The sequence below is a fragment of the Sphaerodactylus townsendi genome, linkage group LG08, assembly GCF_021028975.2.
Source record: "Sphaerodactylus townsendi isolate TG3544 linkage group LG08, MPM_Stown_v2.3, whole genome shotgun sequence".
In the NCBI taxonomy this organism is placed as follows: Eukaryota; Metazoa; Chordata; class Lepidosauria; order Squamata; family Sphaerodactylidae; genus Sphaerodactylus; species Sphaerodactylus townsendi.
In genome coordinates this window covers 68922518-68941107 of record NC_059432.1, presented here as the reverse complement: position 1 = coordinate 68941107, position 18590 = coordinate 68922518, and the positions used below count along the sequence as shown (strand labels likewise).

The 18590-nt window shown below is 46.0% G+C and overlaps 1 long non-coding RNA gene across 1 annotated transcript in view; it reads right to left on the bottom strand.

The window, feature by feature from the left end:
* Positions 1 to 1697: 1697 nt before the first annotated feature.
* LOC125437449 overlaps positions 1698 to 18590 on the bottom strand; it is a 65726-nt gene continuing 48833 nt past the window's right edge. Inside the window, exon 3 of the long non-coding RNA XR_007245215.1 lies at positions 1698 to 1708. This is a non-coding gene — a long non-coding RNA (uncharacterized LOC125437449). The remainder of the gene's footprint in view (positions 1709 to 18590) is intronic.

Genomic DNA, 18590 nt, shown 5'->3' with positions numbered 1-18590 from the left:
AGCTCATTGCAGCAAGGGCACACCCACGACTTCTGTCCTAGTGGCAGATAGTCATACATGTGACACTCAGTGCAAAACACTGGAAAGCCCCCACCCCCCTGCTGGCTTTCTGCCTTCATATCTGATTTGTTTAGATATTTAAATATTAAGCTTTTAGTCACTGCCCCCCTGGAGCTATCTGCACGTACTATCTGTCAAATATGTCCTTATTAATTTAAAAAAAAAACCAAATTAAATTAAAATTGAATTTAAATTGCGCGCTAATAGAGGAACAAGAGATGAACTCTGTTAACCCCTGTTAAGCCCCACCTTCCAGATTCAGCAGCCTTACAAGGAGAAAAAGAGATAACCCCTGTTAAAATACACTGTTTTAAAAGCTGTGGCTTTGAGAAAAGCCCTCCAAAATGAACACCAGCAGGTCACTCTGCTCTTCCTGGCCAAGTCTCTTCTGCTGCTACTCCTCTCTGCTGGTTCCAGAGACTGCTGGTTCCAGAGTCCAGCTGCCGATAGTGCCGCCCTTCCCCCCTGCTAGTAGGGTCCCCTAACATCACTGGGACCCATCCTCAAATTTTGGAAGAGGGTGGTATATGGGTCTCGTGGGCCCCATTTTAGAATGTACCTGTTTTAAGATTTTATGTTTTCTGTTTTGATTTTCTGTTGTTCACCGCCCTGAGCCCTTCGGGGATAGGGCGGTATATTAAGTTTAATAAATAAATAATAATAATAATAATAATATAAGCAGTTTACAAATTGGGAACCAGTGGATCTGTGGAGAGTCTTGAGCTTTTGCCCCCTTAAGGAAGCACATTATAAGAGGATGTTTTGATAGCCTCCATTAGATCGAAATGACCGTAGCTGTGGCCACAAATTGTCTCTTCACATATGTGGAATGCAGGCCCATGTGAATGCCGTCTTATATGAAATTCAGAATTTGTATCAGTGATGAGAAAATTGGCTCCACCTTCTTTCTCTTGCATCATTGTACGAGTATGAAGACCACTCATGTAGCATTTTAAATGAAATTCGTAAATAGTCTCCTTGCTGCGAACATGGCGTGAAATACCTCTTGACTCAGTCGGGAATTCAGATGGTTTGGGCACTCAATTTCCAGGCGGCCAAGTGAAGACAGCCTGGATCTGGATGCCAAACAGATCCTTGTCAAAGTTGATCCAAGAGCTGAAGCAGAGGCAGAGGAGGGGCCGATAACAGCAGTCCTGAGAGTGGTGTACCAGGGGCGTTGAGGCCAATGTGGGGTTAACAGGATGACCTCTGCTTGTAGACTTTTGAAGAAGTTTGGAGATAATTCAGATCAGTGGGACCGTGTACATCAGGCCCAGGGGCCAGTTGGACCATTGGAGTGAAATGTCAGCTGATAAACAAGCAGTTGACCCTACTGTCTAGGTCCACTCCCAGATGCTCTATCTGTTGAGAGGGTAACAACAGACTCTTTCCTCTTTTCAGTATGAACCTGTGCTTCTGGAGACAGTGCAGAACTCTCTGAATGTCCATTTTGGTTTGAGAATGGGAAGGAGATCTCACCAAGATATTGTCAACATGGGGGGGGGGAGGTGGATCCCCCGATCCCTCAGATATACTACTAGGCTGATCACACAAAATCTTAAGAACTTCTGATAATCCAGTAAGATTGGAATGTACAGACAGGGCTCTGTGAGGTTGAAAGATGCTTGGAACTCCTCCAGTTGTAGAACTTTGGCAATGGAGTATAGAGTCTCCATCTGGAAATGGTGGAATTTCACAAAGTGATTGAGAAATTTTAGATTGAGGACTGCCCTCCAGTCCCATTCTTCTTAGGGACAGTGAAGAATAAGGAGTACAATCCTCTCCCCTGTTCCTCCAGGGGGGCGGGTTTGGTGGCCTGAATCTCTAATAGGTGTTGTATGGCCCTGGAGGTTCCTCCCCTCTTTTGACAGTTCTTGATAAAAAGGAAAACCAGAAAGTGTTATGGTAGAAGAGAGGTGAATTCTATTGTGTAGTCAATGGAGGTGACCACTCTCACCCACTGGTCCACCTGTGAGTGAATCCATACCGATGTGAATGCTGCCAGCCTTCCTCCCACCAGTAACACGGCTGTCAGTCTTATAATTTCTGGGTTGTAACTTTTTCCCAAAGAACCCTTTCTTGTGGGACTGTCTTGTTTGGTGCCAGGAGCTCTTGTGAAAGTCATTATGCATCCTGGATAGGGTGTGCGGTATACAAAAGGAAGAACTTTTCCCAGTTCTTCTGTCCCCCTTTCCAGAGGTGTCTCAGCATAGCCTTACACTTATCACAGGTTTCCACAAGGAACTTGTTCACCAAGGAGACTGTCCCCCTGAGAGGGATAGGCAGCCATGATTGTCTTTCAGTTTTTCAGTGGTTACCAGGCGTACAACTAGAGCAGACGTCTTGCAGCTGTGGTACAGGCCAGCACTCTAGCCGAGAATTTCAGGGAGCCCAGGTGAATCTGCAGTGAATTCTGCTGCCTTGAGAAGATGGTTGGTGCCTTCCAACAGTCTGTGACTACCCTCTGATAGAAGATGAATCATTTTCCCAACCCAGTTACTGGCCGCTCTGGATACAATAGGGCGCAGCTCAAGCCTTTATGAACATTGCTGCAGCTTCATGACCCTCTTGGAACACTGGCTGGCCCTTCGGTCCAAAGCATCCCTCACGTTGCCTTCACCGTCCTCTGTAACCAGACCCAATGTGTGCAGAGTTGTAATGGGTGTGTCAACCAGGAGAACCTGAAACAGCTCATTTTGGACCATATTCTCTTACCTTTTGTCAAACATACATATTCTTACCCAAGGGATTCCTCTGATTTTATCACTTTGGTGGAAGGATTGGAAGTGCCTGATAACGCATGCTTTATTTCACTGGATATAGGATCATTTTATACTAATATCCTCATGAGGATATGAGAGTTTCAGCAGAATATTTTCTTAACTTAAGAGGAGATCCTGCTCCACCTACAGGGTTTCTAATAAACTTTTGGATATTGTTTTGGAACAGAGGTCTTTCCTTTCAAGTCACAAATATACAGAGAATTTTCAGGAGTAAGCATGGGGTCAAATATGGGTCCTAGTTTAGCTAATATTTTTGTCTCTAGATTGAAGGAACTTTACATTTATAATCATCAAGAAAATGAATTGTTACACCACACAATGGTGTACAGGCACTTTATAGATGACATTTTTTGTTTTTTGTTTTTTGTTATTTATTTATTTATTTATTTATTTATTTATGGGTGGGTGGATGGATGGATGGATGGATGGATGGATGGATGGATGGATGGATGGATGGATGGATGGATGGATGGATGGATGGGATTTTTATACTGCCCAATCCCCAAAGGGCTCTGGGTGGTGTACAACATGGATTCCACATACAGTATATAAACAAAACCCCATTAAATTAAAATGTAAGTTTAAAAGTTTAAATATTTAAAACGCAGCAGTAATTCAGTAGAATGGCGTCAGCAATGCCCCAGATTAAACCCTCCCAAAAAAAGAGGGAACAAGACAGTAACAAAAGTGGGTCCCCTAGATGACAGGAGGACTCCGAAAACCGGAGGAATAGAGTAGAAGGGGCACCTAATCAGCTGCTGGGCACTCCAAAAACCCGGTGGAACAACTCAGTCTTACAGGCCCTGCGGAATTCACCAAGATCCCGCAGGGCCCGGACAGCTGGAGGGAGAGTGTTCCACCAGGCAGGGGCCAAGGCTGAAAAGGATCATATCAAGGCTGAAAAGGATCATATCAAAGCAGAGGCTTTGGTCAGCTGGCTAAATACTTTACATCCAAACATTAAGTTTGCAAGCACTATAGATAGAAATTAAATCACATTTTTGGAAGGTCACTTTAAATAAGAAGAGGCAGATTCAAGTAGCTCTGTTTAAAAAGCCTACAAATAGAAACTCTCCATTGGAATTCCCTTTGTATACTGCCTTGATTACTACATTAGCAAAGTCAGGCATGGTACATAATTTTTTTAATGAAGCCCAGGTATTGACTGTTTGCTTTGGGCTTCTCCCATTCTGACGAGCTGATTTTCAAAAAAATCTGGGAATGTCTTTGCCTGTATGGGGAAAGAATTCTTTATGACCCTTATACCTGGACTTAGCAACCCATTTGGGGCAGATAGAGTCTTAGAAAGCAAGTATTGGAAATCATCAGTTTTGAAACACCTAGCAGTCTGTTCAGGTACTTCCACTTCCTCCTCTTGCTCATCATCTGATAATTACTCCCACTCTTCCCTGGAGTGGGAAAAATTTCTCTGGAGGTAGACTCCCTTTCAGAGGAAGGGGAACAATCTCTCAAGTGGCTTCCATGCAGCCTTGATAAGCCACGGTTTCCCCACACTCTTATCCTTCTAGGAGTGTGTGTCTTGGGGCTAATTGGCTTGAAGGGACCCCCAGGTCTGGCCTGATGTCCCTTTGAACACAGTATAGATCTATCTGCTGCTGCATAGTGGAGGCAAGAAATTCGATAAAGTCAGGAGACAGCACAAGAGGAATGCTACCGGGCATGTTACACTTCCGAAGACCAAGCTAGCTCTCAGAATTGGGACCTCCAGAGCACTTGAGCACTCCCCATCCTGAAACAGCACTCTGCCGCTCCTATGAGTCTTCGAATGATCTATCCACAGCGTCAGCAGCAGCGGTGGCAGGCTCCATTTTGAAGCTAGTGATTTTGGCGCACTTTTTGTCAGTTGTGTGAAATTGTGCCAGCAGGTCCTCTCCATCGTCTATGGTGGCTCTGAGAGACATGCCTGCCGGCAAGAGTGCTAAAGTCCCATCCGCTTCTTTGTCTGATTTGAAGTCCAATGTGTCAGATACCTTTCCCTAACAGATGGATCTCTCTCTTTGTCTCACTCTGCTGGGAAGTAGCACTCACCCTTAGTAGCGGGTTGAACAGAGGGGATAGAGAAGGCATGACGCAGATAATGAAAAGAGGAGAGATTAGCAGAGAGAAGTCAAAAGGAAAGGGACAGAAGAATAAATAGGAATTCAGACAGAGTAGTCAAAGGATATCTGTTTTCCCCAAAGTCAGGCAATGAGCTAGAAGAGAGGGGAAGTTCTGTTGGAAACAGGAAAAAGATTTTGTTCCTGCCTCCTCAGCTAAGTGGCGGGAATCACCCAAAAATGTCCTCCTGCTCAGTTGGAAAACTCAATGAGTTCTTCCTGGAATGGTCTTACTGCAGGTTTGAGGACACACAGTTGGATCCCTGGAGAAGGAAGGGGTCTAGATAGCCCAGAGCTCTTCTGGAGAAAATGTAATGGAAAAGAAGGTAATGTTTTGGGGAAAAAACTTGTTTTGGACCTACACTGCTGCTGTTGTTAATTTTCTGGTTTAGGGAGTAGTAGTTTTGTTTATTTGTATCCCAACTTGCTATTTTTGCTTACTGAACTTTGCATGGGTTTCAAATAAACTTTTTAACCTCTTCCAGTGTGCTGTTGTTTCCAACCCAGTGCCTTACTGTTACCTTGATATTATGTAATTGACTTAGCCTATGCTTCAGGTCTGGCTGGGAAGCTCTAGCCCAACTCTGGGACAGAACTGGAAACTGGCAACCAAAAAGGGTCCCTGGTTGAAGGAAACTTGACAATGACCCCACAAGGTCACTACAAGAACAAACAGGTATGAAGAGCTATGAACGTTGCACTTACCTGTGTAACAATGGTTCATCAACTGGGCTTCTTTATAGGCACACATTAGGACTGAGAATGAGCAACCCTGCCTTTGGAGAACAGAAAGTTTTAATTTCTGTTTCGCTGCTTTAAAAGCACTCCCTTCCCCTCCCTTCCTTCAGGTAGGAAATTTCCTGCCTAAATGTAGCGGATTAAAAGGAAGGGGGCAGAGTGCATCCCTCTGTTCTCCTACCACCGCCATGGCTACATACTTTATGCAGAGAGTTGTGGTGTTTGAAATCGCACACCACAGCAGGGTAGGAGAGAGGGCATGTGTGCCCACACAGAAATCCACTCTATGAACCATCATTATACAGGTAAGTGCAATATTGTTCTTCATTTTCAAGGGTCTTCTGTCTAGTCCCATATTGGAAGATTAGCAAGCTTCCTCACCTTGGTGGAAGGCACGAGGCTCTCATTTAAAAATTGCATGCAGTTCTGGGTATGACAAACCATCGTCCCAGCTCCGAGAGGCAAGGTCCCAATCAAGTGCAGTCTCCTGTAAGATCAAGATCAATATCGGACCTAGAAGAGAATCTTTTATGTCTGGGATATGACAAATGTTTGTTTTGGCTCCAAGAAGCACTGTCCCAAACTAGTGCAGAGGGAGTGACTGAGCCCGACATACAATGGTTTCGGTTTCAAGAGGTTCAGTTCTAACAAGAAGCAACTGAGTCTCTGAACAATGGGGCAGAAAACTGAGCAGATGCTTCACCAACAATGACTTCTTTTCCAAAGACCTGTGTTGACTGTCTGACTTGGGAGTGTCCTGGCAACCTTGATCGGTGCCAATGACTGACTCTTGGAAAAGCAGTGCAATGGTGCTTGGAGGAAGGTGCTCGCAATCAGCATGGTCTTTCAGACAAGCTTTCATCCCAGGACCTCTTTTGTGGTTCTGGAAACCTGCAGTAGTCTTGTGAAACTGAGCAAGAGCATCTCAAGGAAACTTCCAACACTGATGATGTAGGAGAATGACAACTACTAAAATGTCCCAATACTTCCATGAATGCAGAGAAGTACAGGAAATATCTAAACAACAGGATGCAACGTGCCCAAGGGTGTTCCGTATGAGGTGCACCAAGCAACAGTGGGTGCTCCAGTACCAGACACAAGGACAGTGTCTTTCGTGCTCCTTAATACGAGTCTGAATGCTGCGTTTTGCGGTTCCTATGTAGACCTTTCCAAAGCTGCAGGGTATGTGATAGACTCCTGCAGAAGTGAGGGGGTCTCTCTCGTCCTTTGCTGAGCATGGCATCTGCTGTATTTTCCTGGTAGGTTTGAAGATGGTTGTAGGTTGTGTTTTTTCATCAGTTTTCCTATTTGACCAGTGATTCCCTTGATGTATGGTAGAAATATTTTTCCTGTGGTGGGCTGTTTCTCCTCAGTCTTCTGGGATTCTCTTGGTCTTACAGCTCTTCTGATTTCTATTGTGAAGTAGCCATTAGCCTGCAGAGACCAATCCAGGTGATTGATTTCGTCAGAGAGGAGGTGAGGTTCACAACTTCGTTTTGCATGATCTGTCAGAGTTTTGATTATACCCCTTTTTTGTTGTGGGTTGTGGTTGGAGTTTTTATGTAGATAACGGTCTGTGTGTGTTGGTTTTCTGTATACTGTATGGCCTAGTTGATGGTTGGGTCTGCGAAAAACCAAGACATCTAAGAAAGGCAGTTTTCCTTCTTTTTCAGCTTCCATGGTAAATTGTATGTTTGGGTGGATGCTGTTAAGCTGGTCCAGAAATTCAGAAGAGCTGCAAGACCAAGAGAAACCCAGAGGACTGAGGAGAAACAGCCCACCACAGGAAAAATATTTCTACCATACATGGTTCCTACCAATTCAGCAAAGAAAGAAAACTTGTGAGCAGCAGTGGCATAGTGGTTAAGAGCAGGTGTACTCTAATCTGGAGAACCCAGGTTTGATTCCCCGCTCTGCTGTCTGAGCTGTGGAGGCTTATCTGGGGAATTCAGATTAGCCTGTTCTCTCCCAACACACGCCAGCTGGGTGACCTTGGGCTAGTCACAGTTCTGAGCTCTCTCAGCCCCAACTACCTCACAGGGTGTTTGTTGGGGGGGGGGGATAAGAGAAAGGAGATTGTAAGCCCCTTTGAGTCTCTTTCAGGAGAGAAAGGGGGGATATAAATCCAACTCTTCTTCTTAATTCCAAATTTTCTATCTCTAGTTCTGGGGAGTGGGGGTGGAGAGGAGAAATATACTTCTTCGTTCAGGTGTTACCCAAGCCTTATAATAAATTCCTCCTAAAACTCAGACAGAAACTATGGAGAGACATAAATACTAAGTAAATAGTGGAAGCACAAAGAAAAGCTCTGTGTCAAGTCTAAGATTTTCTCTCACTGTGAGGGGGAGGGAATCTTAGCATGGGATGCACAAAGACAGTTGCTCCAATCTTTGGGGAGAATGGCTGGCATATTTAACCTGAACAACCAACAGAAAGAGCTGCTTGCCAAGGCTGCAGACAGCCAATGCAAGAGTATTTTAATTATTTAAGTAAAAACAACAGTAGATGAAGATGTCAAGGTGAGGGTTCTATCTTTTCTCAATTGACATTTGGTGATAAGTAGTTGCCATCCTACAGAATGAAAGGCTATGTTCATTCCAGAGCTGAAACAACACAGAGCCTGAGCTACCTGCTCCATTTTGATCCTAAATGACAGCATACCATATATAATTCCCTTGAGTCTACAAAATGCAAGCTCAGTAGTCTGTATTGCCACTGGTATATAAGATCAGAAAAGGAACAGATAGGAGAAAACAGAACTCCCAAGAAGAGTGAGCCCCTTGGATATTTACTCAAGAATCCCTAACTTAAGCATTCCTCAATATGATCTATGGCCTGTCTGTTTAGTCTGCTGGTCTGTGGGTTTCATTAACCTTGGGCCCATTTGTGCACAGGAAAGCATGATCTTTTCTGATGAGGACAGAACTAGAAAATTCTACTTGGAGTTATGGCAATTTCTTCCTGCTTCACTTGTAAGTGCCTTGCCCATAGTATTGTCTGTCCAGATGAGCCATGGGAATATTATGCCAGGGGAAAAAGAGAATCAGGAAGAGGCCTAACCTCTAGTAGGTTAATGTTCTGAATCTGGTAAAGAACTCTGGAACCCCTTTGGTGTGTTGGTCCCAACAGGTACTTCCTCACTTGTCCCAGATAGCCGCCTACTGTAGTGACCTACACCAGAACCTGCTTAAGAAGTTTTTCTTGGAGAGAAAAACTTGGATAACAATCTCCTGTCCTCTTGACAAGAAGACAAAGTATAGAGCCCGACAAATATCTTTCCCTGATTTCCTGTTAACATAGGCGAAACCATTGCCAAAGTCACCCAGACCTCAATGGTGTGCAAAGAAATCACAGGCCTCTTCTATTTTTTCATCACAGACCATTCCCAACCTTTTTGAGTCTGTGGACACCTTTAGAATTCTGCCACACCATGCTGCTGCAGGAGGTGTAGCCAGTCACAAAATGGCTTCTGCAGCTTACTTTCAGTCACTAGTGAAGATCCTTGTCTGTTAGTGGCAGCTGATATCAAAGCAACATTTTTAAATATCTGTACAGGCAATTAAATCTCCAATGGCTAAACAAAAGCCTTACTGGGAAAATGTTCCACCTGGCCCAGCTCACTTTCTAAAAACACTTTGCAGATACCACACTGGGGACCTCTGATCTTGACGGATGAATTATCTTGTATTCTGTCTGTAGGCAGGTCAAGATTTATGGTAGACACCAAGCAGAATCTGGAATTGTTTATTTAGTATGTACCGTATATACTCATGTATAAGTCGAATTTTTCAGCACATTTTTAATGCTGAAAAAGCTCCCCTTGACTTATATGCGGGTCATTAAAAAAATTTGTGCGTTTTTACTTTGCCGGCCAGCAGGGGGCGCAGTTTTTGGCTAGCAAAGAGGTTTGATACCAGCAACTACAATTCCCATCAGTTTCTACCAGCATGGCCAATTGGCCATGCTGACAGAGGCTGATGGGAATTGTAGTTCCTGAACATCTGGAGAGTCCGCAGGTTTTCTTACCCCTGTGCTAGCGGGCACCAAAATTTCAGGGTACCCTCAGAAGACTCCTCCCCTGATGATACCAGCCAAGTATGATAAAATTTGGTTTACGGCGTCCAAAGTTATGTACCCCAACTCAGGTGCCCCCATTCCCCCTTGTTTTCAATGGGAGCTATTAGGTAGATGGGGTTGGCCTCTTTGAGGGTTCATAACTTTTGGGACCCTCTGAACTAAATGTCCAGCATTTAAACCCGGCTGGTCTCATCAGGAGAGTCTCTTTATGATACCAGCCAGGTTTGGTGAAGCTCTGGATCAGGGATCCAAAGTTATTGACCCCCAAAGGATGCCCCATCCCCCCATTGTTTACAATGGAAGCTAATAGTAGATTTTTTCTATTTCTGATAATATCCCTCTTAAAATCTAAGTTGGGTTACATTTGGACATACAGATGATGATGAGGAATCCAGTTTTGAAGGATTTTAACTCTTGTGTTTTAGCTTGGTTGCTGGTTGAGCTAAGGTTTTTGTACTTTTAAAGTTATTGTTGATACCATATTGTTCTTGTTGACCCTCTTTTCCACTTACAGAGCCAGTTTACTGTTTTTCTTTGAAATAAATATTCAAAAACATTTAACCTACTGATGCCTCAATTGATGCTGCATTTCCCACCCTCGACTTATATGCGAGTCAATAAGTTTTCCCAGTTTTTTGTGGTAAAATTAGGTGCCTCGACTTATATGCGGGTCAACTTATACACGAGTATATACGGTAACTAGATGACTTTTATGCTTCCCTTCTAGGGAGTCTACCAAATGCAGCTTATAAGGAATCTGTTGAAAATTCTTGATCAGAAAGAAAGCATGCTTTTAGGCCACAGATTAAGGTGGTAGTGTCTCTAAATGCCCAGAATCTGGCAGTATGGGGAAAAAATGGCTATCGATACAATGATGGATGTGCCTACTGTGCTGACAAAGAAGGACCACCAATACAGTTAGAAAGCTATGGAAGAAGTGATTGGACAAAGGCAGAGCTCTAGATATCATAGAGAGCTCATGTGGATGGGCCTCCAATGCTCCCACTTAATGGGTAGGTATACCACAGAGAAGAGAGGACTATGCTACAGAGCTTCTATGTCAGAGCTAGTGTGTCCATCCAGAGAACTGTTCAGGGAGTTTCTGAGGACAACACAAACACAGAGGCCTACTCTACTGCTCTGATGTCTACATGACACTATGTAGCTTTTAGTGTGTGTTAGTGTCTTCCTGGAAGCCAGCACTTGGCTGTTCACAGAGTTGCCATCAAGAGCCAGGTTTAATTAGTTTCAGCAGGATTGTTATATCATTTGCCCTCAGATCACAGCCCATTTTGACAACTTGTTGGGAGGAATATGTGAACTTAATAGGCCTCTCACCCCTCTCTCTATACAGGATTTACAGTCTTCCCTCCCACATCATGGCTTTCTACATCACGGTTTTGACTGACCGTGTTTTTTTCTTACAGCCTCAACCCCAGCATGATGTTCAACATGCCCAAAGCCACGCTTATCCGGAGGCAGGGAGAGGCCAAAGATGTGGCATGGCTGGCAGGGAGCAGAAAGCTAGCCCCAAACTTCAGGTGGCCAGAGGGAGTCAGGAGTTGATGGGGCGGGAGGAAGCCGGGGAGATGGGGAAGAATAGTTCATGCCAACAGAGGAAGGCAAGTGACATTTGGCAGGGAAGTAGGAGAAACCAGGAAGGGGGGGAACAGTTCAGGCTATTGGAGGAAGGCTAGCAGCGGATAGCAGGGAAGTTAGAGGAGGGGTAAAGAACAGTTCTGGCCAACCGAGGGAGGCAAGCGGTAGCTGGAGAGGAAGGATGCTGGGGGAGGAAGAACAGTTTGGGCTGACAAAGGCTAGTGAGCGGCTGGCAGGGGAGGAAGCTGAGTTTGGGCTGACAAAGGCAGATGAGCGGCGGCTGGCAGAAGAACAGTCAGTCCAGCAGCACCTCCACCCCCCAATTCCCATTTCATGCAGTTTTCCACATTGCAGGGGGTGCTGTGCCCCTAACCACAGCAATGTGGGAGGGATGACTGTATATCACACCAGAGACTGCTGAGACTCCCTGAGGTTTTATTCAAATTTACAGTCTGTTAGGTCTTGTGGTCCCTCATCATCCTTAGCCATTAAGGTACCTAAAAGGGTGGTCACAATACATATGTCTGCCAGTAGAACCTGTAAGAGATCCATGGCACTGCTGTTTGCGAGAGCTTTTGGTAGGATATGAATAGGCATCTTGGGGTACATGTAAGAGATATTTGGGGTTTATTTTTTCTTTATTTGAACTTGTTTTAATGTAAGCTGCCAAGGAGCCAGACTGATATAGTAGTTAAGGTGTTGGACTAGAATCTGGGAAATCCGGGTTGGAATCCCCAGTCTGCCATAGAAACTTACTGGGTGACCTTGAGCCAGACACATACTCTTAACTCTGGCCAGTATTTGGATGGGAATAGCTGTATGGGATTGCCATAAGTCAGAAGTGACTTGGGGAGGGGGGGAGCTGCCAAAAGGAAAGGTAGGGTAAAATATTACACATATTATTTAAGTAAATAAATACATTTTACTAACCCAGACCAGTAAACTCCTGACTGAGCAGAGTCCTAGCCTGAACAGGAAGTGACGTTTTTGATCCTGCCTCCCTGAGAGGGGGTGGAAATCACCCACCGAGAAGGTCTCCTGCCTACAAGAGAAGGCCCCTCTCAGGGAGGCAGGATCAAAAACGTCACTTCCTGTACAGGTTAGGACTCTCTCTACTTTCCCAGTAAACTCCTGACTGAGCAGTGTTAATGACAAATATAACCAAATAAGAGGAACAAGAAGAAGAAAATATAGTAACAATCAATGATAACAGTGAAACAGATGACCCCCCACACCAGCATAGGTGATGGTAGGAGGGGAAGAGGAAAGGTTTCTTAACCTAGAACTGTTGAAGACCATTCCGGACGCTAGCGATGCCATGGGAGGGATGAGAAGGTCTCCTGCCTCCAAGAGAAGGCCCCTTCAGGGTAGCTACCAATGGTCCATTCTCTTGGAGGCAGAGACCTTCTCGGTGGGACCTCCCCAAGCAGTGTCCCCAAATCTGGGTGGGCTACTGCTAAGCGTCCAGTATGTTCTCAAGTACCCTGCGGCCAAAGACTGTCTCGGCCGCGCCCCACAACTGCAGCTTGTAGTGTCTAACGAACGATGAGGGGCTGGCCCAGATGGTTGCTCTGCAAATCTGTTCAAGAGATGCTTTGTTGTGGAATGCTGCATTGGTGGCCCCACTTCTGGTGGAGTGGGCGGTGATGCCCCCAGGAACTGGTATGTGAAGGGCCTTATGGGCTTCCACGATGCACGTCCTAATGGCTGAACTAATAGCCGCGGAGGACATTTGGTGTCCCAGGTTGGGGGACTACACATTAATAAAGAGAGACTGAGTTTGTCTGATGTCAGTTGTCCTCAGAATGAAGGCCTTAAGGGCCCTGAGCACGTTCAAATTGTGCCAGGTACATTCCTGGGGATGCGTCGGCTTGGGGCAGAAGTTGGGCAGAACTATGTCCTATTGAAGATGGAAGGCGGACGCTGCCTCGGATCTGAAGGTAGGGTCCAGTGATAGCACTACCCTGTCCTGATGAAAGACGCCGAGGTTAGGATTCACTGAGACAGCTCTAAGATCTGAGACTCTACGGGCTGAAGTAATAACCACGAGAAAGATTGTTTTCATATGAAGCCATTGTAGGTGAATTGATTGTACTGGTTTGAACGGTGATGCTGTGACGGCTGTCAGCGCCATGTAAGCGCCATGAGGGAAACCTGTGTTTGATTGGCGGTTGTTGTTGCTGAACACCCTTAAGGAATCAGAGGACATCTGGATGTTGAGAAGGACTCAAGCCCCGGAAGGTGGGGCACACCGTGGACAGTGCCGCAACCTGATGTCTAAGGGTGTTGCTTCTGAGGCACTTTTGGCAACCGTGGAAGGGAGGAGAGATCACCACCTCCGTTATTGCTGAAAACCATGGTCTCCTTGGCCAGAAGGGGGGCGACCAGGATGACCTCTGCCTTTTCGGCTCTGATGCGTCTTAGTAATTTCAGGATCACCGGTGTTGGTGGGAACGCGTAGAGAAAACCCTTCGGCCACGGAGCAATCAGAGCATCTACCTCTTGACCCTGCTGATGAAAGAATCTGGAGAAGAAGGTCGGGACTTGCGCATTCTCCGCCGTGGCGAACAGGTCTACTCTTGGAGTGCCGAACTGAAGGGTGATCTGTTGGAACACCGTTCTGTTGAGTGACCATTCGGCAGGAGATACCGTCTGTCGGCTCAACCAGTCGGCGCTTAGGTTGAGTTTTCCTTTGATGTGTTCAGCCTGCAGACTCAGAACGTTTCCCTCTGCCCAGGTGAGAATCTTGCTGATCTCTCTGTGTAATCTGGATGAGCGGGATCTGCCCTGATGGTTCAGGTAGGTTTTGGCGGCCACATTGTCTGTTCTGATCAGAACGTGTTTGTTTGTCACCTTCGGGCTGAAGTGTTGTAGGGCCAGAAATATGGCCCTAATCTCGAGCAGATTGATTGGGAGAGAGGATGTTGGTTCGGACCACTTGCCCTATGCAAATTCCTCTCCCAGGGTCGCTCCCCAACCTTGGAGGCTCGTGTCCGTGAAGATCTGAACGTAGATCTTGCCCTGTGACAGATGGGACTTGACAGTCCACCAGAGGAGTTCTGTCTTGAGAGACTGGGGAATGTTGATGGATCTGTCCTGTTTCTGAAGGATGTCCCACTGATAAGGGCGCAGAAAGAATTGTAGACTCCTGGAATGAAACCTGCTCCATTGGATCATGTCGAAGGTGGCTGTCATGACTCCTAATAACTTGGACAGGAACAGGAGGGAGGAGACCCTGGATTTGATTATCGTGTTCACCATGTTGACGATCTTTTGAATCTTGTCCTCTGGAACGAAGAGGGAGTTCTGAACTGTGTCTATGCGTGCCCCCAGATGGATCAACTGTTGAGTTGGATGAAGATGACTCTTCTTTCGGTTGATCAAGAAACCGTGATTCTAAAGGACCTGCATGGTAAGATTCAAGTCCAGGAGGGCTGTCTGTGACGACTTGGACCGTATCAGAATGTCATCCAGGTAAGGGTGTATGTGTACCCCCTGCTGGCGCAGAAGCGTTATGGGTCCGAGAAGGAGCTTCGAGAAAACTCTCGGTGCTGTGGCCAACCCGAACGGCAGAGCTCGGAACTGGAAGTGTTGGTCCCCTAGGCAGAACCAGAGAAACCTGTGGTGAGAAGGGCGAATGGGTACGAGCAAGTAGGCTTCAGTGAGGTCTGGAAGTCCCCTGGCCGTAGGGCTTCCATGATGGACCTCAAGGATTCCATCTTGAATTTTTTTTAGAAGAATGAATTGGTTCACTGTCCGAAGGTTGAGAATGGTCTGCTAGTCCCCGTTTTTCTTGGGGACCGTAAAAAGGTGTGAGTTATGACCAGAGTCCTTCTGCGGGACTGGAACTGATTCTATGGCCTTTATGGTCAGTAGATGATCGGCAGCTGCGCGGGTTCTGTTTGCCTTCTCTGGTCTGAAGCTGATTGGAGATTGAAGAAAGTTGGGAGGAGGTAGACGGAAGAACTCTATGGTGTACCCGAGTGATACCACCTCCTGAGACCAGGCATCAACGTGGTCTCCTCTCCACTGAGCCCGAAAGTTGAGAAGGTAAGTGCCCACCGGAAGATCAGCGGAGTCAGGATCTAGGGGTGGGTTCTGGTCTTCGGTTCTTGTCGAGCTTGTTTTGGGTTCTAAAGCCACCTCTTCTATGAAAGGAGCCCCTGTTCTGCCAGGAGGGGGTTCAGTTGTCCCTGGGGGGGGCGCTGAAAGAATTTTTGAGTCCAACAGTTGTTCCTGGGTCACGAGGAGGCTCCACTTGGGTGTACATACCTGGGCATGGTCTTTTTGTGGTCCTTTGACTCTGCTAGGATATCATCCAGCTCCTTGCCGAACAATCTACCCCCATGGAAGGAGTATGCGGCAACGATGGATTTAGATTGATTGCTGGCTTGCCAGGTCCTGAGCCAGACATTTCGTCTGGCTACCATGTTGGCAGCCATGGAGTGAGCTGAGAGGACCAGGGCATCCAGGGTGGCGTCTGCAATAAATGATGCCAATTTCTCACCCTTTCCAGACCGTCTTGGACTCCCTGGGCCTCAGGGAGGAGGAGTTCCATGATGCGTCCCAGCCATACTAGAATGGCTCGTGATACCATGGATGCTGGGGCGATGGCCTTCATGGCCAGGGCCAGGGATCCATGGGATTGTCTGAGGGCTGCCTCAGATCTTTTATCTAAAGGGTCCTTGAGGTTGCCCTTCCCGTCTTTAGACACCAAGCCTGAAGATTGAATGGCCACTATAGGAGCATCTACGAGGGGAACTTTAAGGAGATCCTCTACAAATTGTGGCACTGCATATGGTTTGCGGGCATTAGATAGTAGGTGTTTGTTGGAGGCGAGAGTCTCCCACTCTTTCCTGATCCTTTTAATGAAATATTCCGGTAGGGGAAGAATGGATTTGGAGGGTTCCTCCTGAGGAAAAAATGTCTTGCTGCTCTTGGGACAACCCTTGATGTTGGATGTGGTAGCAGAAGTGGAAGGTTGGTTTGATTCTACTTCCTGCAGCTCTAGTGCAGCGACAGTTTTGGTAATCAGGAATTGTAGATCTTCCGGATTAAATCATTTACATGACTGATCTGAGGAGGTCTCCATGACTTCCTCCGTGTCAGAAAAGCACTCCAAGGACCCAGGATCAGGGCATATGGCATGGAGGTCCTCTCCCCCTTCTGAGGGGGGAAGGAGCGCGCGCACTGGGGATCTAGGATAGCCCCTAGCTTGCCCTTGGCTCAGAGAATTAAGAGCGGGTGCGTTGGAGGGAGGTGGATCCCCTGGATCCCCTGCCTCAATGGCCAGGCCTGTTCGTCCTGGGGGGGGGCAATGCAAGATAGCTGCCTTTCCCCATATGAGGAAGCCCCCCCCCACCGGAACGCTCTTGCCTGCGAGATGAAGGGATGGACGATCAGGCACCAACGCTACTGCTGTGGTGGGGCCGAAGAGAAGTCTCCAAAGGCTGGAGTCTGCCGGAGCCTTGAGAGGAGGTGCGGGATGGCACTGATCCTGGCACCGTCTTTCCCTGCTTGGCCGGGAGGTCGGATCGGCTGGTGTTGTCGTTGGTGCATCTCCCGCCGGCCCGGGGCGCACCGTGACGTGCTGCCTCAGCCGCCGTCTCCAACAGAGTTGTACTGGCCACAGTAGAGGCGGCGTTGGGGGAGACGCGTTTGCTGCTGCCGAGTAGGGTCTTTTTTGATGAGGCCCTAGTGCCTTCTGCGACTAACACATGAAAGGTCTCTCTGGGGGGAGAGAACTCTTGGTCCGCCATCTTGGCGGGAAGGGAGAGGGAAAAGGGCGGGAAAGGAGGAACGAGGGTATTAAAGAAAATCCCCAAGCCTCCTTGCACACAACACAGGAAAAAAGGTAAGAAAGGACAAGAGACAGAAGAAAGGTGCCACAAAGGAGAATAAAGGAAGAAAAGGGAAAGGAATTAGCAAATAAGGCTGAGTAGTCCAAAGGATCCGTGCACTTCCTGTTCAGGCAGGAAATAGAACTGGGAAAGTAGAGAGAGTCCTAGCCTGAACAGGAAGTGACGTTTTTGATCTTGCCTCCCTGAGAGGGGGTGGAAACCACCCATTGAGAAGGTCTCCGCCTCCAAGAGAATCTATCAATTTCAGCTAGGGAAGTGTACTTAAAAAAAACCAACAGATATATCAGAAACAGAAAACTTCCAAAAAACCCAGTAGTGCCTTACCATCTAATATCTACCAACAAGGTTTTAAAGACTCATATTTATGGACCATTGTGTATGCTATATGGCACCCCAGGAACTTTTTGTTCATCAGGGAAAGCTAATTAGTACCCATACAGATGTACAAACCGCACATTTGGAATTGCTTATCTTCAACGTGCCAATGAGGAATGAAGATGATTGGTCTGGGCCACCACATCCTATTCAGATTAGGATAACCAGAAGTCCAGGATCTACAAACCTCCAAAACAAAATTATATTCCTGCATTTGGTTGCTGGAGAGGCTTTAAAAATTAGAGAAGCAGCTTTCACTTTGAAAGCGTGCTAGTGCCTCAAAGATTTTCAGGATGACCAACACTAATAAAAAATTCATAAGAGAAAGAAGATATACAAATATTCATATTTTAAAATATCTTTACTTTTAAAACATCTTTACAGAAGAAAGTACTCTTGGATTAGGGAAGACAAACGCTTTTGGTCAATTTTAACATCACAGTAAGCTTCAGGAAAAGCCCAACTGATAAAATGAATAGAAATCTTCTCTGTTCTTTCTATTACTATAAGCCCTTCATAAAATTTGCTTCAAACCCATCAAAATTTAATATACATTGAGAACCTCTCTGTTGATCCATCTTGATTATGCTGTTCTTTATAAAAATATAATTATCTACCATAATAAAATGCTTTCAACAATTAAAAAACCTCCAAAATCAGCTTGTGTAATTGACAAAATCCATTAACAGTATAAACAGCTTTGCCATTCTATATACCAGCTCCCTCTATGACAGCTCCTTTCCCATATGTCCCATATTCATTCCCCAACTTCTCCAGTTAAACAACCTTAAATAAACATTTGGGAAATACTCTGCTAATCAGAGTAGGCAATTCTAAGCTAGCTTGTTGAATAAGACAATCTCAGATGTTCAATTCCCCCCCCCCAACAACTTCAAATGTACCATAATTACACTAGTGTCAGTGTAATTATGTATTTATTTGAGATAATGTCATATTTTATGTGAAAAGTTCACAACAAC